Genomic DNA, 16,201 nt, shown 5'->3' with positions numbered 1-16,201 from the left:
GGGCTATGTCCTGTTGAATTTTTATTATCTCCAAGGATGGACACTACACATCCCTAGAGCCTCTCTGAAAATGGAACACATTCCATTTTCAAATACCCTCACAATACAAAGGCATTTTCTTATTTTTAGTGGAATTTCCTGTATTTCAATTTATGCCTGTTATCTCCTTTATTGTCACTGAACGCCAGTGAGAAGAATTTCTATCACCTTTACTCCCTCAAAACTGGTATTTATACACAAAGACAAGATCCCCCTGATCCTTTTCTTCTGCTGAACTGTCTCAGCTTCTCTTTGTACAACCCTTTCTTTGTACAACCATCTCTTTGTACAAGATGCTTCAACCCCCTCATCATTCTCACAGCCCTTCAATGGACTTGCTTCAGTGTGTCCATGTCTCTCTTCTACCGGGGAGCCCAGCACTGGACACAACCTGCAGATGTGTGTCACCAGTGGTGAGCAGAGAGGAAGGATCAGCTCCCCCAAACACAAATTTCTGTGTCATGGTCACTTGGTGTCCACCACGGGCCCCATGGTCCTGTTGTGCCAAGCTGTGTTCCAGCTGGTTGGCGCCCAGTCTATCCTGGTGCATGGGGTTGTTCCTTGGCAGATGCACGGCTTTCTACTTCTGTGTATTGGATTTCATTAGATTCCTGCCAATCCATTTTTCCATACTGTCGAGGTCCCTCTGAATGGCAGCACAATCCTTTCATGTATCAGTCACCTCTTCCAGTTTTGTGTCACTTGGAAACCTCCAGAGACGACACAGTAAGGTCATCTCTGTCACTTCATCAGGTGTTAAACAACACTTGTGCCAACATCAGCCCCATGTTACACCCCTAGTGACTGACCTCTGGCCAGGCTGCTGCTGACCACAGAACTCTGAGCCTGGCAGTAGATTGTTTGTGACCTGCTGTGTTCCCCCTTCAGAAGTTACCGGAGTGATTCAAGCCCCTCCTGCAGATCACAGTCTGGGAATGTGAGGCTTCTGGAAGCATTTTCAGATTCTTCCAGTAGCTGAAGCTACTGCTTTTTCAGCTCCAGCGGCCCTTAGCCATATCAGCCATGTTTGTCTGACCACTGCTCTTGATCTCTCAGCTGGCTCATCATCCATCCCTAGGCAGAGCAATGCCTTTCTGCAGTTCACACAGGGCAATTTGCTTGACTTTTCAGCCTGTCCTTCCTGAAAATCCTTTATCCTTCCACTGTAGCACTCCAACCATCTTCGTTATCTCACCACAGCTCTGTGATCCCAATGAGACTGTTTGACAAGGTTTCTGTTACAAATAGGCTTTTTTTTTTTTTTTTTTTGCATTAAAGATAAGTGGTCAGGGTTAGCCGCTTTCAAATTCACATCAAACCTTAATGAATAACCCTCACCAAAAAAAAACCAACTTAAAAGATTAACTATATTGATGAAATAGAACATTGTAGCAAAGATGAAGAGACAGCAGCTCAGAAAACTAATACTCACCAATAAAACATTAATAAAGTGGGGAAGATTATGATTTAGTGAAATTTAGACCTCATGGAAACCAGTGGGATCTCAAAATCCTCTTCAGGGAAGAGCAGTAGGAAACAAAGGCAAAGAAAGATTGTTGGCACATGGGGAGACAGTCCTTACCTTAGGACTTGAAAACAGAAATGTGTGTCCCCTGCAGTGTTTTCCTGCAGGTGTAAAGGCTTGCCTTGCTAGGACAGCTGCTTTTGTGCCAGGACTGACTTGTAAAAGATGTGCCAGATGGAGATACGTGACTGTTACAATTTTTTCATAATCTTGGTCAATGCAGCCAATTGGTAAAACTTGTGCCTAGATGAGGTTGTCTCCAAATTCTCACCTGTAGGCCTTGTCTCAATGATTTTTTTTGCAAATACAGAGATGCTAGAAAGGAACTAACATGCCCTGCTGTTTTGAAATTTTTTCATGTTTTTTTTTCTTTCTGCTTAATAGCCATGCATCTGTTCTTATTCAAATTATAATGCATTTCCTTCCCCTTTCTTTTTCTTTTAATTACTTTCATGTTTTCCCTACTCAGCTTGATGATTTTTTAAAACAGTGGTAATTATCGGAGGTTTATATTAATTGTATTTGTGTCAGTTTGTACCCAGGAGCTCAAGAAGAATGAGTCCTTTTAGTATGTAGGCAAAACAGTTCCTTTGATAAAAATCATCAACAGAAGAGATCCCCCAGACAGACAGAGTATATTGTACTAGACAATGCACTGCCCACACATGGTGTGTTAAAATTCTCTTTGCTTTCCTTTTTCTGCAAAAATTGTGCCTCAAGTCCAGATGTGCAGTTCACAGATGGTCAGCTAGAAAGAGAAGGGGACACCTTGAAAAAAGGAGTGAAGGGTACAAAAAAGTGCTGAAAGTGTGGGAGCAGAGAGGAAAGACTAAAGCTGAAATGAAAAGAAGGAGAAGGTTGAAGTGAATCCTTGTGGAAGGAAAACAGTGTCACATCAAGTGTCGTGGGCTGAATGGAAGCTCTGGGCAAGGTTTATCAGAGAGACACTTCCATTTAGTCACAAGGAGCAGAAAGGACCCCCTTGCTCTCTAAACTCCTTAGAAAGGAGTCTGGTGTGGCTGGATCATCTTCAAACCCCAGACTTGGTCAATGACTTGTGTCTAAAGGATTATATAGGTGTAATTGAACCTTCACATGACTTTGTCCCACAGGATTAAGGATGTCAAGCCAAACATATGAATAAAATAAATGATTTATTTTAATTGGTGATGATAATGATAATGATGAGACTAAGAGACTTTAATCAGTATTATTTACTACACAGTATAGATAGTTATAACTACTAATATAGTTCATTATTTATCAAATTAACAATTTAAAAGCTTAATAATTATTAAGTAGAGATTTGTGCTACTTATCCATATCAATTACTTTGGGCAATTCTCTTTTGCTCAGCCTAGAGGAGTGACCTTGAGGGACATCCCCAGTCCAGGGAGGGATCTCCATACACTCCTAGGAGTATGTTAGAAGTCCCTGCCATTAAAAAGTGGGAGTGGACTTTTACCGTATGAAGTAACTGACTTGTCAGTCAGAGATTTCTGGGCGAGCTGCGAGGGCCACACCCTCACCAGTGCCAGTTTCAGCTAGAAAACATCCTCTGAATGTTGGGATTGATGGGTCAGGCTGATCTCAGCACTCTCCAGTACCAAAAGCAGTGTGACCTCACTTCTCCATCCACCGGTAACTTTTGTAAATTGGGCAAAGTTTGAGTTGATTTACCCCCACTTAGGCAGAACATCCTGCTACATCAGAGCTTTCCAAGAAAACAGATATATCTATTTTGCAAGTGCTCCTACCAGAGGGGCCTCCCCAGGCCTTCATGGCAAGGATTTAAGGTGCAGGTATTATCTGGGATGAGGAAGCACGAAATGTTCCCCTGAACTGGGAATCCTTGGAAGAATTCGTTGTCACTGATCCAGCAGCTACAGGACATAACAACCCAGTATGGAGTTAAAAACCACTTGATTTTCCTCCCAAGCTTCTTCCCCTGGAGCAATTTTTTCATTATCTCTGTTTACTAGGAAAGACTTAAGGAATAAGTACAAGAATCCTGTCTTCTTGATAAGCCTTAAAATTGGTACAGAGCTTGCAGTGCTGATATTAATAAAGGATCGCAACAGTTCAGCTATTAATAAATTTTCTCTGGCAGAGCTTAGCAGAATATGATGAATTCTGGGTAGACTATGTTATGCTAATTAACATAAATATAGGAAAGCCCTTTTCCCTTCTGAATATCAGAATACTCCAAATGAATACTGCAGTTAACATATGCACACAGGAACACAAGATTATATGTATCACTGACAACATCATCTTATTAGCTATAAGCATATGTTTTGTACAAGGAGAGGCTTTGATTGTTAAAGGAAGGGCAGGATACTGGCAGATGAGTTGAAGAAAAGAAGAAGGCAGTGGAGCTCTTTGGATGCAGTTCATAGATACAACCTTGGAGACTTCTTAGACTGAAAACTGCCAGTATCTATGTAAACATACTTCTGTAGAACAGCTCTTCAGGGCCTTTTTGGGGAAAAAAAATGACCTAACCCCCTCCTCCCCATCACATAAATATCACTTAATTAATGTGAACTGTTCATTTTTTCCCTTCTAATAAGAGCTATCATGTAAAGAAAAAGGAAAAAAACCCAAGCCCCCAAAATATATCTTTCCCCTTAATAGTTCAAGTATTCAGTTCTATGGAAATAAACTCCCTTGTCTGAAATGCTTCCTTATATCATTCCCAAATACAAGGACTTCATAAGAAGAAATGGCTGGGGGGCAGGGGGGAGATGTTGCTTCCTTTTCATTTAAATACTGTTTTGAAGTAAGGAATGGAGAAACATCCAATGCTTTTGTACTCAGTTGACAGAACTGGATGCTGGTATAAAAAACTGCTTTTGCAAAGATAACCAGGACTGTGTCACAGTGGGAGATACAGTGGGATAATGAAGCACAATCCTTCTAATTACAAGACTGAAACAAAACAAAATGCTAATGCTTTTCAAATCACACAAAGTGCACAGACACAGTAGATGTTGCTGAAGTAGAGGTCTCTATATCTTTTCCCTTTGTTTTAACAACCTTCTGAGCCCACAAGAAGTTCTCTGCTATTGTGGTTGCTCACATATAGCAAAGTTTGGCTCATGTCAATTGATGGTACTGATAGAATAATATATACCCCTGAGCCAAAAGTAGAGATTTAATGAGCAGCAGGAGCTTTGGATTTGAAGGCATGTGGGACAGAAAGTTGGGTCAAGGGTATCTAAAAAAAGGCCAAGGATCTCTACCATACACTGCTGAAATGAGCTCCTGTTGGCACAACACTGAATTTATATAGGTTCCAGTCAAACTTTTGTCAGGCATCTGATGGAAAAGTCCATCAGGAATGGTGGAATTATTAGGTGGCCTTGAGGAACATGGTCTACTGCAAAGTGCTCCTGCCCATAGCAGGGGGATTGGAACTGGATGATCATTAAGGTCCCTTCCAACATGAACCATTCTATGAGTCTATATTTCTACTTGAGGTTGAATTGCATTTTTTCAGTGAATGCTTATGAGCAATTTTATGTATGAGAGTGGCAAGAAGAGGTGTAAAGAAATGGGCAGCACAAGTTCCTTTAATTTTTTTTCATAAGCTGCTTAAAGAGCCTTCTTCATGAAGACTTTTCTTCATCTCAAGTTTAAGAAATGACATCAGATGCCATATTTGAAGGACTGAGAAAATAAGGATATGAGCAGCTTGATCTAACACAGAAGTCAAAGTTTCCCACTTTCTAGAGTCTTTCTTCTAGAATCCCACTTTCTGTATTTCTAGAGTTTTACATGTTTAAGCTTTTTTTTTTTTTTTTTTTTAGGAATGAAAATTTCTATTTGACCTGTATTATGGTGCTGCATCATAAAAAATTAAGATGATACACAATATCTTCTATTATTCAGTATTACTCTGAAGATGCATCAAATGGAGTACGTTTTTCTTTCATGAGATGGTCTGTCTGCTGTTACTTATGCTGCAATAAATTCTCTGGGGGATTCATTATACAACTTAGAATCTGTTTGAAATAACACAGTCCCACTTGGCTCCTGGTAATCACATTGGAGGTGCACTTTGCACCATCCTATGCACAGAACTTCTTGTATTATTCAGTTACATCTTTTTAGTTTCTGTTTTCTTTCAAGTGCACAAAACACAGGAGTAGGTTGTAAAAAGTTCAGGTTTTGGTGAGCCAGCATTTGTGATTATGGTTCTGACCTATGTGTTTGCTCATAGTAAAAGGAATATATGTATATGTACCTAGACCATAGGCCTGACTGCACCAGACTTAGCCTTTCTTTTCCCGGTTGGAGGAAGGAAAGGTGAAGCAGAACAGAACCCAGCCTTCAGACATAAAATCCTAGAAGATTTTGTTTGGTCTTTTTCATAAAATCCTAGATACCATTATGTAAAAATTGCCTCTATCACCTATTCTCACTCCAAATAGACTTTTACATTTGAATACCATGTAAGTGTGACAAAGGTAAATATGTTCTCCAAAACGACATGTGGGTTAAAGACAAGCTGGTTAGCACAAGTGTAATACCAATAATTCGCTTTGGCTGTAGAGACAGATGCTTCAGAGGACAAGTATGACTCCTTCTGCCCCAGCAATAATTTATTGAAGATCTGTATTTAGAACCATAGATAGTAAAATCTGGGAGAGGGCTGCAGAAGTACAGCTCCTCCAATCACAAATCTGTATAATTTTTATTACCAGGATTTAAGGATAAGACCTGCCATGCATGGCTGCAGTTCTTTGAGCTTCAGGGTGGACTCCTACAGTCCAAAAACTGAGTGATCCAAGCTGCCTAACAGTTCTTGGGATTTAATTGCTCAGAAACACATGGGGATTTTTTTACATACGAAGTCTTGAATATTGTAGTTTTTTTCCTTTACATGTTCTCTGTCAACCAGGTAACGTTAAGATTTCCTCTATCTCACTGGTGCACTGTAAACATTAGTTAAGTGAAGAGCTGGAAGTATTTAATTATTGTAATAATATGAGGCCATTATATCCCATTGATTGTAGGTAACTGGCTCTAGGGAATGTACTGTATAAATAAACATGTGAAGTGCTTTCCAGATACTAATTATTGCCACATCATCTCCATTTGAAGGTAGGGAAATTAAGGCATGAAACAGTGAGCACTGGGACTTTCAAACACCACAATCCCAGTCTAGGCACTGAAATCCTCAGTGAAGCTTTCCAACTAATTGCAAAGTTTTCTTCTTTCCAAGCTTGCTGGAAATCTGTTGGGGAAATACAGAGGTATTCAGAAGAACTGAATGAGGCCTTTTGGTTTGGCCAAGTCATCCTTGCCTTCAGCTTTCCATCAGTTCTGTTAGTGCAGAGCTTCTGCTGATTAATACAGCTTGTGCCTGGGTGATGTAAGGGCAAATTTTAGAAACTGAGGGCCAAAAGGCTTGCTCCCTGTTGTGGTGTGAGCTGCTGCAGTGAGACCTGGAAATACCCAATTCATCTTCCCACACTTCCTACCCTTCCCAGTGGGACATCTTTCAGTGTCCACTAGCAACAAGTCCCAGTTCTGGTCCAACACAGCCCTGTCACAGACAGAAATGCTGAAAGGCAGCTGAGGGAGTAGGGAGGAACATGGGCTTCCCTCCAACATCCACAAATTGCAACATCGTGTTAATGCATTTAAATTAATGCTCTTGTAGCTTCCTGGTGAGGACAAAAATATCTTGTGGTACGGGCACTTTCCCTTTTAGTGATGCCTCCAAAGAACAAGTTCTTGACGGTCTGAAAGTATTAATTTTCTTTTTGAGCAGAAAGGTCAGCTACAGATGAAGGAGCTGCACTGAGAATACCTTTAAACTGCTCTGTCTCTGGCCTCCATGATGAATTGCTGGGAGCCCTTTTTCCAAGCCTGGATATATTTAGACTTTTTTGATAGATCATTCTTCTAAGGGCAGACTGATTGAGCCAAGATAGGAGCAGCTCAGTTGTAATTCAGCCTGGAAATTGATAGGGATCTGGCAAAATGGATCCTCATCTGCATCTCTTCCTCTGAGCTCTTCTTTTTATTCACTTGCTGGCTTCTGTACTGAATTCTGAGAAATCCACAAGGGCCACCAGAACTCAAATGAACAAGAAAGTACCCAGGAAGACATTTAAATACATTTAAATCACTTGAATTGGTGGGATTCAAACTTCAAGAAGCTGCTGAACTGGAAGCTTCTGCAAGCAATAGCAAAGTCTTGGGATGAGCTCTGGGCCTTGCGCTGCCCAAAACTTCTGCTGTGCAAGGAAAATAATTTCTAAGAACTCACATTGTGGCATTAAGAGAAAGTGAAAGCATTTTGTTTGAACCTGCTTTTTTTTTCCCATGAAATTGCAAAAGTGGCTTTGCAGTATTCTTCTGAAACTACAGAAAGGTGCCTGAACACTGCTCCAGGAAAGTCCCCACTAGGATCAAACATCAGGAATGATAAGTCCCCATGGCAGAAAAGAGTGACCATCAAAAACTCCAGGATCTGAACTTGTCTTATATGTTCTGTAAACAGAAAAAATTACATCTTTTTACCTTAATAGAGCAACAGCCAGCTTAGGTAACCAAAATATGGCTGCAGCAGAGTTAAATGTGATTTCTCTGTAGCCAATCTAAATTACTTGTGCCCTAGGGAGGAAGGCAAAGCACCCTGAACTTCTCTGCTTGAACAACACCCCTCAGCCATCATCAGTGTTTGCTGGGTGGAGCTTGGGGTGTCTGAGGCTAATGATACAACTACACACACTACACACAAACATATGGAGAAAAAGAGATGCCACACTGGGAAGGAATAAAAATTGGGTTCTGGCTGCTGTCAGGTTGCTGAATTCAGAGAAATGCCATAAAAACAGTCATTGCAAATTCAGTTGCATTCAAGGACCTCATGCAACTTCAGCAGTACTGCAAGCAACCTCAAGGCTCAGAAAAGACTGTGGGAGCAATCTGTTTCCACTCTTCAAAATGCTGCATTTTGGCTTTGGCCACGTTTCTAATTTTATTACTACTGGTTTGAACTGCTAAAAGAGAGCTTTGAACTGGTAAAACACACACCTCAAACCTATCTTCAAATGAAAGTTTTCTACTCTTGTGCAAAATAGGTAAAAACCCTTCACTCAATTCTTTCTTTGTCATCATTTTCTTATTAATATGTTTTGAGTTTGACAAAAGAGAAATTCCCCTCAGCTCAGCTCAAAATCCCATTATGAATTCAAGAGTTTGAAATCATTCATCTCACAATGCTTTTGGTCTCATAGCTTGCTAGAAACATCCACCAAAGACTTTAAGATCCTAGTGTACCTGGCTATCACAAATGATCTTCTGCCCAATAAAGATCAAACTGTAATTAAGATTATGTGCTCCTCAGTTTGATTTCAGTGTCCAAGAAAACAATCACAGAATCACAGAATTATAGAATGGTTTGTACTGGAAAGGACCTTAAAATCATCCACTTCCAACCTGCTGTCATAGGCAGGGACACTTTCCACTAGCCCAGGCTGCTCAGAGCCCCATCCAACCTCCAGCCATGGTCACAGCCCAACATTTGCTGCTGTGAAAACGGTATGACACAGCAAGATGAACATTCAGCCATGCATGGAAGAAATATTTTGTCTTTTCATCAAAAAGTGATAGAATAGAAATGATGTTTATCTTGGGAGCCCAGGACGTTATGATGCCCTCTTTAAAAAGGTGAAACTTTGCAACACTGAGTGTGAGTTCAGGCTGCCTGAAGATTCAGATAAATATGTGGTCTTGTAACAGAGCCTCAGTGAAAAATGTACCAAATCCTCACAGTTTACAGGGTTACAGATCAGCAAACAGATGTTGACTGACTGGAAACAGCCTGTCTGGTCCCAACCACTCCCTGCTGCTGCCCTGGCTGCCCAAACATGTCCTCACTGTCCACCCCAAGGAGAAAGTACTGCCCTGGTTTAAACGTTCCTGAAGCTCTGAGCATGAGGAACTGCTCAATGCTGAAACCTCAAATAATTGTTTGCTCAGCCTTTTAACAACTTCTTGCCAAACTTTCCCATTTTGTTGATTTTATTTTGTTAAATTGAAATAGAATCATCTTTCAAACTGTTTTTAGTGAGCAAAAAAACTTGTTTCCCAAGCAAAAAACTTCTCCAAAAAATTGTTTCCAATACAGAATAATAATAATAAAAAGAAAGAGCTTAGCTTAGCACATATTAATTAAAAAAAAAAGTTTTCTCTTTCTTCAATCAGGTCATCCATTCAAAAGAATACTCTGACTGTCTTTAACTTATTGCTGAAGAATTTCCATGGGTTTATGTTCCTTTCAAAGTTTTCAGGTGTCAGACCACTATTGCCCTACCTGGGATGTCTCCATTCCTCAGTTACCCCTGAACTAAATTACTGATGAAATAAATGACAGCAACTTTGGGCACAGAAAGGAACCATCTGGTGGAGATGGGACTAACAGATGTGCTTTCACTGTTGGTGCCTCAGTCCACACACTTCAGAGCTGCACTGCCATACACCTCCTTGCTCACCTGCTCATTAATAAAGTAGCATGCCTGCTCTTGAAGTGCTGAGGGATCCCATTCATCATGCCAGGCCCTGCACAGTAGCAGAAGTTTTAGTCCCAAAGCAGGAAAGCCCTAATGCTCCAGTGAGCTGTGTGCACTGGCCTTGGAAGAAAATGAAGCACAGGACCAAATCTTCAGGAATTGAAACAAACTGCTCCCTGAATGGTACATGGTGTAATACTGGTCACAGCCACACAGGGAAGAGGCAATAGCAGGAAAAGAAAGCAAGATCTTTTAAGTGCTACACCGACATATTAATTTCCAATTCAGGTCTCCTCTTGAACAGATAAGAGCAAATCCTAATCCTTCCCACTCTGTCTTCTAGACACATAGTCTCTGTTCACAGTTTCTTTGGGTTTTTCATTATGAAATCAAGCTAAGTAATAATAAAATTTAAGGAGCACATGCATGTTGTCACTGCTCAGGTACCCCGGACTCACCCAGACCCACATTTGCCATGGTCTAGCAAGGCTGACTTGATAGGCAGGCAGAGGGTTATTCCAAAGCAGGGCCTCGTGGCTCTGTTCTCATGGCTAATTCCTAACCAGACCTTTGGAGCAACAGGAAAGATAATGGTAGTAGAAAAATGCTGCTCTGATGGTGCAGGGTCCCACATCATCCAAGGTGGGAGGTGTGGACATTTGTTCTCCAGAAACGTGGAAAAAATATTTAATTTGGCAGATTCACAGTGCATCCCTTGTTCACAGAGCTGCAGGAATTATGTGATACCTGGGAGCTGCAACAAGGTTACAGCCACACCATATTTTTTTTGCCTGAAGTCAACTTTGGTGTTGTGCAGGCTGATCAACATTCATCTTTGTGCAATAAAATACAGTTTTCTGCAATCAATTATGAACCCTTCTCCTTCTGAACATTAGCACACAGAAAGTGCAAATTATGAAACAGAGAGACATTATTTGAGAATGTGCTGGTTCTACAGAAGATGTAGATTTGACAGCATCATTCAAAGGGAACCTGTGCATTAGGGTGGGCCTGTTCAGCTGCAAACCAAAAGGAAAAAGTGTTGTGAGCTCCTGATACTGTGCTTTCTGGTACTGTTGCTTTCAGCATGGAGAGACTGCATGGGCTAGAGAGCTGTGCCTGCCTGTGCAGGAAAATGTCCATCTTGAGACAAGCCACCTAAAAACTAGGATATGTGTGGTGTAGACTTGGGGATTTGCTGCTCCTTCATAACTGCAGTGTTCAGAAAGCCCTGGAGGAGCTGCTTGGCAGAGGCTGCTTCCCATGGGAGAGGGAAGTGTCATCTTGGAAATGAGTGGGCAAGGAAAAGGAGGTTGGAAATAGATATTCAGTTTTATACTTTTGAAGACAGAAGTTGTCCTAAGACAGAGCAATTTCTTCCTCTGTTTGGGGAAGTGGTAAGTGGCATCCTTGGAATGACTGCAGTGAAATCTTGCAGTCACCAAAGGCAGTGTAAAGGAACTTGCCCTTAGAATCATTGCCAGCCCATGGGATGTTCTCCCAAGGGCTGAATTTGACATGGGGATGGGATACCTGTACAAACCAGAGCTGGGTTCCACGTGTGGAGGACTGACAACTGTAAATCATAGTGTAGTTCTGGGCTAAATTCCTTGATATTAAAATATGTGTCAGATACTTCAATCAATCTTTTGTGAAACTGGGTGTTCAGAAGCAAGAAATAAGGTAATATTTAACTGAGGAGTCTCCAGCCTTGGAGATACTCAAAAGCCATCTGGACATGATCCTGAGGTTTTGGTGGCCCTGAGGGAGGAGGAGGGGTACACTGGGTGACCTCCAGTGTCCTTTCCAACCTCAATCAGTCTTTGATTCTGTGATTTCATGAATATCTGAAGACTTCTTCCACTGAGGTTATTAGGATTCTCCTGGAATAGGACTGTTGAGTGTTGTAAAGCAGATTGTACCATGAGGGTTTGCCAGACAACATCACTATTTCAGTGTTTGTGTGATGCTTTACACAACCACTTACAGCCCCATCCACAGCTGGTGGTGAGGTTGTACCAATTATTCAATCTTCCTCATATTTTGCCATCAGTGATGGAGCCCAAGTAATGGAGAAACACAATTCTGGCACACAAGACACTCAAGGCCCTTTCTGCCTTGCTCCACTAAAAGGGCCTTGACTGAGGAATTTGCAGTGGATCCGTTTATAGCAATTTAAAACTGATATTCAGAGGTTTCTGCTATATGTAGCCATCACCTCTTCCTCTTTTCTACTTCAAATTGTGCTACATGGCCATTTCTATTCTGCAGAAAATTGGAAGCATTGGATAAATACTTCTCAAAAATACCTAAGAGGTACTGGTTTGCTGAGCCTGGCTGCTTCTTTGTATAAAAACAGACAGCATAAAGGAAACCAGTGGGCAAATTTCTTGCAAGACATTTTTGCAAGCATGACTTCTGCAGGTCTGAAGGCAAAGAAGGAATTTGATAAGAACCCTCTGTAACAGCAGTCACAGGCTGCACCTCCTAGTAACTCTATAGTGACTGGTGCTGAATCCATAGCACGATCAGATTTCCACTAATGGCATTCCAACTGATTATTTTGATGCTAAGGGAAAATATCCAATTGAGAGACCCACTTTGACAGGGAGATACAATACTACCTTAGGCAAAATATGGAACCTTAAAAATTATCCGAAATGAAATGGAGAAATCACTGGAGTCAGTAATGATTTCAATACATATTCCTCAGAGTTGCCATCTGTAGTGATAGGAGTTCAAATGTCTGGATTTGGGGTTGGTTATGTGATGTCCCAACACCTGGAAGGGAGACTCTCACCTTATTTTCATTCACTCATAATCAGGAGGGGAAGTGAGAAATTCCAAGAGGCTCGGAAAAAGTCATAAAGCATGAAACTGAATGAGAGAAAGTGAAAGACTCAGGAGGATCCATCTTTATCTGCTTGCTTTCCTTCCCTGAATAATTTTTTCAGGTATCTTTGACTTTTAATGATTTAGTGCTGCCCTGCCTTGTGTGCTAAAGGGCCATTCCTGAAAATGAATCATGATAAGGTAGATTCAGCCATGTGAAAGGGTTAAGCTCACTGGGTTGAGAAATGAAAAAGTTTTGGATGAGTAGTTTTTTCAAGAAAGTCAAGGATTGGGATGGTCAGAGCTCAGCACAGAGGGAAACCCAAGGTTTGAAGGTACTGATGCAATGTAAGAACCTTGCTGGCTGAAATCCCTCTTTCTGTCTCAAAAGCAAGGACTGTGCAAAATGATGGGACAAGATTCTGGATGTACAAATACATTGTGACTGTGACAGGGATTCAGTAAGGGGAGTATGAGTGAATTATGGATGCTCTTTTGATTGGTTTTCAATGATCTTTTAATGGCATTAAGACAGTGTGAAGTTACAATGTATTGATTTTCTTTTGCCCATGAAGTAATTTGCAGTGGTGGAGATTTATTTTCCACTTTATGTTTTCCATGAAGCTGGCAGGCAGCAACGCCAATGGCAGCTGGCAGCTGGTGTCCCATTCCTATGGATGCTCTTGTGTTCTGAGGATGTGAAAGCCAGGGAACTCGATGCTTCAGGAGAGCAACGTTGGCATGGGGGGTTTCTGTGGCCTCATTTCCACACTGGCACACAGGGATGTTTTCTGCTAGGCCAAAGCTGCTGCAGCTGCAAACCAGGGAACACTTTCCATGCTAGCTCTTGGACCAGGGGGCCTGTTCTGGCAAGTCTTTCCCTCAAGTGAGCACTGTGGAGGTATTTTACAGTTGCTGTTTTATTTTGTTGGTTGTTCTTTTTTTCTTTTAATGAATTTTATCCACTTTGGGATCAGCAGCACCAGCCCTACAGTTATTTTGATTTTGAACATACAGCTAATATAGGCTCTGGCTTCCACTGCACAGAAAACAGCTTGGAGCAGCAGCTACTTTTCATTAGGTTCATCTGCAGTCTGGGGAAGGAAGAGCTGCCTGTCATAACTATATTTTATTTTTCTGCACAGCTTTGAGATTTCATGGACATCCCAACCACTCTTCCACCACCAGATTTAGGATCAGACACTGAACTCAGGCTCCCCAACATGACTGTTTTGTGCCTGACCTGGTTTCATGAAGCTCATGCAATGATCTGGATGCCAGTGTGACATTTTTATCAGTTTGACCACCTGCTGATCACAGAACATAGCTTCAAGTTAAACTGAGTTTTAGCTTTTAAAAATAAAGATCAAACCTGCAACTCTGACTTAACACCAAATCCAAGAGTGCTTCATGCTTGGCTAGTTTATTCTGTCTTGTTCCTACCAGTTGTTCTTCTTGGGCTACACTTTGTGTTGGTTTAAGCCACATCTTAGATTCCTTCAATGCTAATCCTTAAGAAATAAACCCTTAAAAAAGTTTGACATGTAGCTGTAAGGAAGAAGGAGGACATGGATGAGCAAAGAAGGAAGAAGAAAGGTTTCTGAACACAGAAGTCACAGGACAAGATTCAGGCTGGGTGTTTGAATGATGCAGCTGAGAGAGCACAGTTTGTGTCTGGGCTAGCAATGCCCTAAATCAGCCCCCGTGGGGCTTCAGGTCTCTTTTAAAGCCAGGCTGCTCCTGCTGCCTGAATCATCTGGGCTGTCAGTGCTGTACTTGCAGTGGCTCATTTGGCATTCTTCAGTAGGGGCTTCCAGACCATGCTCAGTCACACTGGTAGATATTGTGGGCATCCAAGCAGTGAGTTTTAACAAAATGACTAAAAGCAAGGTAGTTTTGTTTGTGAATGGAGTCCTTCTTAAAGCTTTTGGAGCTTCCAAGGAAAGAGCATGAGGATGCTTGATGGAGCTTACACCAAAGGTTGAGTGGAAGCTGGTGTTAGAGACAGCTAAAAATGGGATTAATCACCCTAAATGAGAAACTAGGTCTTGTCACCCTAAATGAGAAACTAGAAGCCTTGAAGTACTGCAAAAATTTTGCTTGATAAGATAGAGGAGCCAGAAGAAGGATAGAAAATGGCAATAAAATTCAACATCAGTGCTTACACTGAAACTGAGATCCCGCTTACTTCTATGGTTATACAGCTTCACCCTCCATGCACTGGGTCTTGCTCCATATACAAGACTCCTGAGTCAAGAGGCCCTCAAACTTCAAATCTCTCATCCCAGGAAATGATCCCTGTGGTTCTGTTCTTCACCTTTCTAAAAGCATGGCCTTCTAGAGCAGGACATGACATTTTAATGACAGTTTCACTCACAGTGTAGACAGTGTTTCTTTATTTCCAAGATAACCTGACCATTTTTTCAAGTAAGAAATCTCTGTTCCTCTGTCACTGGAGCTCATGAGCAGGTGTTTGTCCATTTTTCTCCTGAAGTCTTTTGCACAGTAACTGATTTTCCACTTGCACTTTCCTTCTAGATGGTCCAGCTGAGTGTTTATTTGGCTCTACCAGAATACACTCTGTGTGTTAATGTGATGTTTACCAAGTACTCCTGTGTTTGTCATTCACAAGAATCCAGATGACCTATGAAAAAGCCAAGATAAAGCCATATTATCTTGACCAACAGATACAATCCTGTTTTCCTCTGATTTTAGGCTATAACTTCTTTGACTGAACTAGTTTTCTGTTTGATGAGGGTCAGCATAACCTACTGGGAGATGCTTATCAGCGGTCCCTCCACACGTTCCTGTCAGAGCCTGGTACGGCCTCCTGGCTGCCAGCTCCAGCTCGGCAGAAGCACTTGCTTTTGATTACAGAGATCTCCAGTGTCAGCCAAGGAGGTGGATATCAAACCTGAGCACGCTGGGTGCCGCCAGCAACACTTCATAAATAATAGTAATGGAGTGTAATTGCTCGTTAAGCCAAATCATAGCCCTGAGCCCTCCATCTGGCCAAACTCCCTCCAACATCAGCGGGAGCTTTGCCAGCAGGTGTGCAATAGGACTGTGGTCCCAAGCAGTGGCACCATCAGTGGAGTTCTGTAGAACCACTACTGGGGACTGATTCAGATCCCCTTGAAACTGTTGTGTGTCTTTGGATGGATGTAGGAGACTTTAGCCAACCTCCCTTGCTTTACACTGCTCAGCCAGTACGGCTACATCTGCGCAGCAGTTATCCCAGATGGAATATGGAGGAGGAGAATTCCTGACACTG

This window comes from Vidua macroura, chromosome 1 (genome assembly GCF_024509145.1).
Source record: "Vidua macroura isolate BioBank_ID:100142 chromosome 1, ASM2450914v1, whole genome shotgun sequence".
Classification (NCBI taxonomy): domain Eukaryota; kingdom Metazoa; phylum Chordata; class Aves; order Passeriformes; family Viduidae; genus Vidua; species Vidua macroura.
The sequence above is the reverse complement of the archived record's forward strand: the minus strand, read 5'-3'. Positions refer to the sequence as shown.